The sequence below is a fragment of the Gouania willdenowi genome, chromosome 10, assembly GCF_900634775.1.
Source record: "Gouania willdenowi chromosome 10, fGouWil2.1, whole genome shotgun sequence".
NCBI lineage: Eukaryota > Metazoa > Chordata > Actinopteri > Blenniiformes > Gobiesocidae > Gouania > Gouania willdenowi.
Window position 1 is genome coordinate 19,351,668 of NC_041053.1, and position 9,382 is coordinate 19,361,049.

Below are 9,382 nucleotides of genomic sequence, written 5' to 3' on the forward strand. Positions count from 1 at the left end.
TGTTTGACAGACTGAGTTTAATGATTGTTGTATGACTGTAAAGCTTTCTGATGGAGGCCTGTCTTCCTAGCCTGTAGGCTATCCCACATCGGCAGTCTCCAGCTGAGGTGGAGAGGAGGATTGGAGGATGGGGGTATACGTGGAGGGGAGGAAGCTAAGTCACCTAAGTCAACCTGCCCTAGCTGCCCTCAGGCCCACCTGTCAACAACCCCCCCCCCCACAAACAGTCGCTTTCTCTTCCTCCGTCACTTTCTGGATCTTCTTTTCCATCACTTCCTCTGCCTCTGTATCTCTCCTCTTAACCATTTATCTCCCTGCGTCCCCCTCTATGCTTCTCCACCTTACTGTGGCTGCTACAGAAAAAACAAACAACCCTCACTTGAGCAGATTTGTCAGTGGCTTCCTGTCTATCATTCTGTCTTGACAGTAAGTTAATGGAAACAGCTTTGGCCACTTGACCAAAGGAAAGTATTGTTCCATCTCTTGCAACTTTTGATCTGACACAAACTTCAATAGCTGATGTGGGTGTGCATGTGTGAATGTGTGAGTGTGTAGAAGGAAGTGCATGTGAATGTGTATGTCTGACCTGTTTGTTTAACACAGTTTACTCAGGCCGTTGTACGAAAGAAAGGGTGAACTCAGGGGAAATGGACCCATCAGTGTTTCATAATACAAACGTTTCTCTTTGCCTAATATCAAAAGACACCAAGTAAGTCGCTTGATTTCTGCAGCAAAATAAATCCAAGCTGCATTGTGCCAGTCTTCCAGATGTGGACCAACAAAAATCTGTGTCTGTGAACTGAAGTAACAGCCTAAATTCCTGACAAATTGACTTAAGACTGTATAGCTGAATGAAAACAGGTCTATGAGTCTGGATGTTTCGTATGCACATGAGTCACACCCAAACGTGTTGACTTAAGACAACAAACCAGTTGCTTTGCTTTCTTGACACTGAGGACACGTCTTTCTGCCTTCTCGGCTTGCTTCTTGACTCCTCCTCTGTCTCTCAGCTCATGTGCAGACATCAGCTCTATGAAGATCAGCTCAAATCGAGTAAACCAGTCCCTAAAAACAGCAATAAAGAGTGAAGTGCAGGCAGCCATTATTTAAAGTTCTAAACTATTCAAAAAACAGCAAAAAGACTAAACAAACCCTACAGGTATCCTCCACTCTTTTTACAAATGTGGCCTAAAACCTTTGAAATGTTTTAAGTAGAAGATCTATGCCTAACAAAATACATTATTTTGCACCTTATTTGTTTTATTAACTTTTTAAAATGGGACTTCTTCCCGTTTTTGAGTCTGTGCGCCGCCATGTTGAAATGACGTCACTGATGATGCGAACTGACCCTTCAGTCCATTGAGTTCTATAGGAGAGAAGGCATTCAGGATTATTTAGCAGCTTTTTCAGTCTCTAAAAATCAGTCAAATGTAAAAAAGTCGATGTAAACCTCTTTTGTTTACCAAAGTTTGATAAACAAAATCTGTGTCCCAAAAAAATCAGGGGGCGACAGTTAGAACTTTGCTGATTTGTCGAAAGGAAATTAAGAAGAGAAGAAGAGCTATGGGTGCATGTAAATACAGGCAACCAGGATCGGACTGCTGCTCAGAGCAGCAGTATGAGTGATGATGTCACACCAAGAGCTCAGAGCGGCAGTCCGATCCTGGTTGCCTATATTTACATGCAAACGTTGAGGCACAAAGTACTACTCATACTAAGTCTGATGTCAAAATGAGTATGTAGTTGTTTACATTAGATAGTATGAAAGACTGAGTTTACGAGAAATACCCAGATGTATACGATATCGGGACATTTTTGAAATATGTGCCGTGGGCACACTCGTCATACTCAATTGCACCATAATGCATTGTGAGCGGAATGTAAAATGGTCCTGGGACCGGCTTCAAACTAAAAGGCAAACATCCCCATTTCAAAACAAAAGGCATCTCTTCTTGTCTTCCATTAGTTTAATGCTTTTATAAATAGGACTCTTGTTTTGAAGGTAACCGGAAGTTTAGTCAGTAGCACAATGTGGGTCAATTGACCACATGTTGATATACTACTTGGTCTCTTTCTCAAGTAAAATACTTTCAGAACTTTTAGATCGTGTATATTTTGGTTATTAGATTTTCCGTTCAGAAAATGATATTAAAAAAAAAAAACAAGATAAAAAAGAGAAGTTATTTGATTTTTATTTTAAAAATCTATAAAATATGAGTAAAATCCAAGCCAGAAGGGAACAACCAAACATTAAGAAAACAGATGATTTTCATTTTCTTTTCCTCAAAACACAAAACTAAATGGTAGATGACAGAAAAGGTTCATATGGTGTGACCATAACTTGAACATGGTAAAACTAGCCCAGGCTAAACTGTCTTTGGAACCTTATTTTGACGTGATTTTTTGACACGCCAAAACAAGGCTTGTCATCTGCAGAAAACACATCACACCAAAGTGGGAGTGGAGTAAGTTTTATGCAATCATTTCCTCTTTCCTGAGACACATTCAAACATTCAAGCATTTCTAATAGTCAGTCATGCTCATGTGAACATGTAGAGAGTGAAAGTACGTAACCAAGTCCCCCATTAAGCCCTTTTTTTTAAAATGTATAGATAAATATATAAAACACGCACATCCAAGCAAGTATCAAAGTATCACAGCAGAAGAATGTTAGTGCATAGTGTTGACGGAGGACACAGAGCTCCACAGGGTTCAAGAGTCAAACTGCTTCAGGATTGAAGCTGTTCCTGATTCTGGTGGTCCTGCTTTTATGGAAGCTTGTTTCCACCTAACCTGGCAAGAGCCAGATTGATGTGTAGCCCCTCCCTCTAACTCGAGTTCTCCACATACATTTCCATGAAAAATAAAACTCAGCCAGGCATTTCAAAAAGGTTCTGATGCTGGGAGACGGTGTAATGAAGCGTGTGGGTTACTACATCCAACAACCAAACATTTTGACTTATCCTCTCGTAACTTCAGCATCCTTGAGCTTGGACTACAAAATAAAAGAGAGAAATAAAAATGGCGGATTGCTCGAAGTGTTGGGCCTGGAGTCAATGTCCTAATTTGGCAGTTCCGCTGCAAATACTGTGACGTTATTGTTCAAAAAACGTGATAGAGAATTGAAAAATCAAAACAGATTGAAAAATATGACCAAAACAGAATATAAAGATATCAACGGAGCACCTGAAGAGACTAATTTGAACTTTTATCTACTTCTAAACACTCTAAATATACAACAAAATGTATTTAAGGGCTAAAAAAGAGGATTTAGCATGATATGTCCCCATTAAAGTAAAAATCAAATTAATTTCCTTTTCTGAAAGGAAAATCCATTGACCAAGACATACACTCTAACCCTCTAACAGCATCTTTCTATCAAAAATCTCAGGACTGTGTCATTTGAAGCAACTAGTAGAGAATAATTTCCACAGTGAAGATACTAGAGTGCTGACCTCCTTTAGTTGGCATCCTGTTTGTCAACAGGCTGCAAACACCCACAAGTGGCCTTAACCTGCTGTACTGTGAATCCGGCATCATGTGGGGAAAACCCCGTCTTTGTGAAGGCCACCAGTGTGACTCATCGAGAGCTAAAAGGTCAGGGGTCAGACTTTTTGTCAAAAGCATCAAACAAACAGGCCGGGAACTCTGTGACTCATGTGTCCTCGGGGGGAGCTGAGCTTTGAGGATGGGCTTTGTGTGTTTGTCTAATTTCTCTGTATCACCTTCACCTTCAGGAGACAACAAGAGGGAGATAAGCAGATACAGCAGCTATTTGAGAGGGTGGCTCTGTTTGTACGTGATACGCAAACAATAAACCTGAGATGGAAGCCTGCTGCCTGCAAACCTTTAATCTACAGTGGCAGAGCTTCTACATGGTGAAAACATATCTAAATGCTATAGAAACATGCTCGCCCGCGGCTTTTTAAGAATAATATGAAAATAAAGTGTAAGAGTTTCAGGGCATACGCAGGTAGACTGCTGTAATCTACTACATTGTAGTGTAATTGTCTGTGTTGCAAATATAAGCCAAGGCTTATATATTGACTTTAAAGCAGAATCAAGGTGTTAACTATTTCAATGATGTCTTGGCTGACAATATTATACAAAATGCCATCACATCCACTTCTCTTCATGCATGTTATAAGGTGCAGATTGTCTGACCTCTTTCCCTGACCACTTTCCAAATCTTTCACAGATTCTATCCTTCTCATGCCTGCTGATTTTTTTCCAGGCGCTTTTCAAGCTTGCCTGTTAAAGGTCAGGTCACACACTCCTGCTGGCGACACTTTCAAAAACTGGGAGAAAAATGACATTTATCAAATAGCTTCCTCTCTTATTCTTGGCGTCTTTCCACATCACTATGACAGTGGGCTAACATTCAGCTTGTCAGTCTTTGCCTGTCTCTGATTAGGCCTGTGTTTTTTCAACCTTTTTATTTATCAGCTTGGAGTGTTTGACACGCGCTGCAAATAAGAGCAAATTTCAAACATATTAGAATTCAGCTCTCTCAGCCCTTCCAGCATTGCAAATTAGAATTCTGATGCCAGTCTCCTGACTGTAAAAATAACCAGGTCTGTTTTACTTGTCTGTAATATTCCTTCCTCCTCTGCCTTATTATGTAACAAGCATTGGTAACTGTCATCATCTCCATTTAATCTTGGTCTGTCCTTCACTAGTGCCATGCCAGCTAAACACACCTGTATGCTAATACAGAGGGACTGCACCACTCCTCCTGATGGTGAGGAGGAGGTGCATCAGCGTCTGCTCCTCAGTCTGTCTCTAGCACTGGCGCTGGCCAGTATTGGCTGATGACAAACGCCAAAATAAAGTTTGGTGTTTGCTCCTACATTCAATATGTGGGTGAGAAGAAGCTCTCAATTTTTTTTTATTTTTTTATGTGTGCATTTTTCTCCCCCTTCACCCTTTCTTTCTTTGTCTCTTTTACTCAACTCGCCTGCAACTCCCATATACAGTATATACAGTATATATATATAACTCCTATAACTCCTATTGCGATCCGATGGCTTGAGAATGTAGGAAACAAGTTAATTTGTGTTTTTATGTTGTTATTTTGTATATTCCTCTCCTATTTTGTATATTTTTGGTCATTTTGCATGTTTGTATTGTCCTATATTTTTTTGTTTTGTCATTTTGAATATTTGTCTCTTATATGTTTTTTTTCATGTCAATTTGTGTATTTTTGTTGTCAATTTGTGTGTTTTTGTAGTTATTTGGCATATTTCACTCTCATTTTGTGTGTATTTCTTTTCATTTTGTATATTTTTTCAGATTTTTGGAGACATTTTCTACATTTTATTGTTACTTTGCATGCTTTTGTTGTCATATATCTTTTTTCTTTTGTGCATTTTGAGTATTTTTGCTTGCATTTTGTACATTTTACTCTCATTTTTTGTATTTCTATTGTCATTTTGTACATATTTTTCATTTTTCTTTGTATGCATTTGTTGTCGTTTTGTGTCTTTTTGATTGAAAATACTCATAAGTCCACGTGGCCCCCGGGCCACCAGTTGCCCATGTCTGTCCCAGTATGTTTTTGTTTTTATACCATTCCTCTTTCTCACCTCTCTACATATTTTTGCTCCTGCAACAAATTCCTAATATTTGTGTGTGTGTGTGTGTGTGTGTGTGTGTGTGTGTGTGTGTGTGTGTGTGTGTGTGTGTGTGTGTGTGTGTGTGTGTGTGTGTGTGTGTGTGTGTGTGTGTGCGCGTGTGTGTGTGTATCACAGTGGGGCGGACTCGATGCATATGTAAAAAGGAGAGCTTGGAGTTCCATCAGGCTATGTATTATCTAGCTGGATGGTGTGAGCAGCAGTGAGGATGACACACACACACCTGCCTGCGTGCACACCTAACAGCTACCTTGCGGCTCCCTCAGCCTCGGTGTATTAGAGTGAAGGGATGCTCAACAGCCACAGTGAACTGTTTATCATCTTTATGACTTTATTACTTCTCTGAAACTTTTCACTAACCTGATTTTATAACACTGTCATGATGAGTTCTCTCATCACGCGCTCTGCTTTTCCTTCAGTGCTTTCCAACAATTGTATCGACTTAGGTAAGCGATGCATGATGGCAGGGGTGGAAGCAGACAGATGTTTAGGTGTGGTCTCATCACATTTGCTACATCAAAATAGTCAATTTGACAGAAATCCATAGAGGCGTACTCTTCAAGTTGCTTAAAAACAAAAAACTAAAGCCGAGTTCATATTGTGAGAGCCATTAACTCTCTCATGTCTAACAGTGCTGCACAATTCCACATACTTTCAAAAGTTATTAGAGCAGATCATTTATATGTACTGTGTCTGTATGAATAAACAACATTACATATTCTACAGCTGCGCCCTCTTCTATTCGCCTATTTGGATTTTGTAAAAAAAAAAAGCCTCTGCTCCACATCATCCATAATATATGACAGAATTTAGTTATGAATCTAATGGAGGTAAACAGAGGTTTGCCTGCAGCTTATTGGGAAATGCCTGGCAGAGAGAGCGCAGTGAGAGAGAGCGAGAGAGAGAGAGAAACACCATATGCATCTGGGTAATAGTTTTGTGTATTTTGTAACTCCATTTCAATCAGTCATTATTTTTCAGTTGAGGGATTGTGATCGTGGCTTGTTTGAGCTGACTGTTAAAGCTGTTCACCCAGGTTAGGAGGAGGAGTTCAGTGATATCTTCTCTCACCTACGAGGAGTCAGGATGGAGTGTCTCTATGCTCTACCGCTATTCAGATCCTTATTTTTTTTCCAGTACTCACTGATCCTACAGTCATGAGTGTCTGTGGGAGCTTATCTTCTGACCCGTTCTCCTCACACTGCCAATCAAAAACAGGGCTAACACGCCAGCATAGACGGTCTCATTCACATTCACCCTGACACACAATTTGGGACAAAGGTGTTAAAGTAATTTTAGTTCAGGGTCCAAATATGAACTAGTTTAATCTTAAATTGGCTGCAGATTATAAAATGAGAACATTGTCATATTCACAATATTGTTGTCACATTCACAATATTGTTGCTTAGTTTGCACTAAGTGTAAGGCACCAATAATATTCAAGGACTAAGTGACAGGATCCTAACTTGAATATGACTTTGTTTTTTTTTTTTAATTATTATTGGATGAAATTGAGGTAAACTGCAAGATTTTGAAAAAAAAAAAAAATTGAGTTTTGTCAAAAATGGGTGCCATCTTGTGATAATGGGAAAACTGTGAGCGCTGGCAAATATTGTGGAGTTTTATTCAATTAGTGTATTTGGAGTGGCTGAGATACAAACAACTAAAACATTAGGTAATTTACGCATCGATTCATGTTTCCCTTGTCATTTTTGCTTTCACTATGCTTTTTATGAGCCAATTTGGATGTTGCAAAGGGCCGGATTTGACCACCAGACCTTGAGTTTGACGCAGGTGATATAAGGAATAAAACATTTGTTGCTATCTTTTGTTTACATTTAGAAGGTCCTCAGCATGACATCAAAAAGGCCTTTGTGTGTAGCTTTAGCATGTTCTGTCTTTGTTCTGTCTGGTTCTCCAATTTCTTCTGGTCTTAAAACATTTTAAGAGTTAAGTGAATGCCTGTGTAAGTGGGATTCTAATCTCTTTTTATACAGTACTATTGCATAAAGGGTGAACCAAATGACCTGATATTTTTTAGAAAGTGTCTATTTGTACGGTTGTCGTACTAACAATCCCCGGTGCTTTTGGTATGGTTACCGAAGTACACGTACGTAGCGTCTTAGTGTTAGGGTTAGATTCTAACCCAATATTGCAACAATTTTTCGGGGTTAGAGTTAGGGTTAGGTTTAGGATAAAGTTTAGTCTTAGTCACGCGACCAAAACTGGCCAATGACTGACCTATCACGTGACCTAAACTGGCCAAATAGGGGTGCTGCGTATTGATAGAATGTCGGTATATTGATACAGCAACCGTACGGATAGCCACTGCCTAATTTGTATTACTAAATTATTAGCGCATGCCTCATAGATTGTGTTGTGTTAGTATTCATTCATTCATTCATTTATTGACACTTGGGATTGGACCCCAGGGGGTCCACAATTTGAATACCTGCTGAGACAGAAGATGAATGCCTGACTAAATGAGGTTTCAAGGTACGTTGCAGTTGTGTCTGTGGAGTAAATGTTAAAATAGAAAAAAGTTTCAAACCACTGCATGCACTGACGCCGCCTCTACCTCTCCCTATGAGTGCACCCTGCCCTGCATATAGACGCAGTCAGCAGCAAAAGCAACACATTGATTTCCCGTCAGTGTCTACGGAGAAGTGGTGGAGCAGAGCTGGAGCAGCCGGGGGAGCACCATCGCTATCCCACAGGCGTGCAGCAGCAGGTAGCGATGCTAATGCGGTCCATTAGTCTGCTGAGTGACACTGAAACCCCCCCATATTGAGCCAGGGACACCCCTCAATTAGACCGATGGTCCTGCACCTCGTCAGCATATCTGCTCTCATTAATCACTGACAGCCCATAGACAGATAGACAGTTCATTCAGAGCAGTGGTTCCCAAACAGGGGTACAGGAGCACATTTCAGGGGGCACTTGGATTCCGAGTACCCCCTGCAAGTCTTAGAAAAAAATAACAATTATTATTATTATTATTATTATTATTATTATTATTATTATTATTATTATTATTAAAAAGGAAATGTTGTAATTCCTTTTTAGGCTACTTTTTGGACAAATTCGCAAAAAGCTAACAGTACTATTAATATATTAAGGTTTCATTTATTCAGGTAACTTTTTTCAGGAAGTTTACTTTGATCTCCTGACATGTTTCGAATGTCAGCTGCCAGTCTTACTCAGAGGCATCTGCTGATCACTTTGACGTGGCCAATACTTAGACAGTTTTGTCCATGACTTCTGTGTAATAATTCCAGATAGTTCATTTCAACAGTATACTATTACTCAATAAAATGCTATATTTTCTTGTAATTTAATGAAACAGGATTATTTTATGATGTAGTGGACATTTTATCACACTTCTGACAATAGAGACAATAATTAGCTACATTTTACATAGGATACTGTATTTACTTACTATTGAAGTGATCACTTAAAAGTTGCTTAGTATTTTTTTATTTTATTTTATTTTTTTGATTCCACTTTAAATTTGATCCATCGTTGTGAGTTTGTAGATGAAGCCTTACAGGGAACCAATGTTTGAGACAGGGTTTAGGAGAGCCTGCTGTTCCACAGATAAAAAAGCATATGAAATCATGGAGATGGTACTTATGATATGAAGAGGGGGTACAAAAATGCAGAAGGGGCTACACTGGACTAAAAAGATTGGAAACCACTGATATAGAGCAAGTTTTCAACCCACGAGCAGTGTTTGCACATCCCTGCTG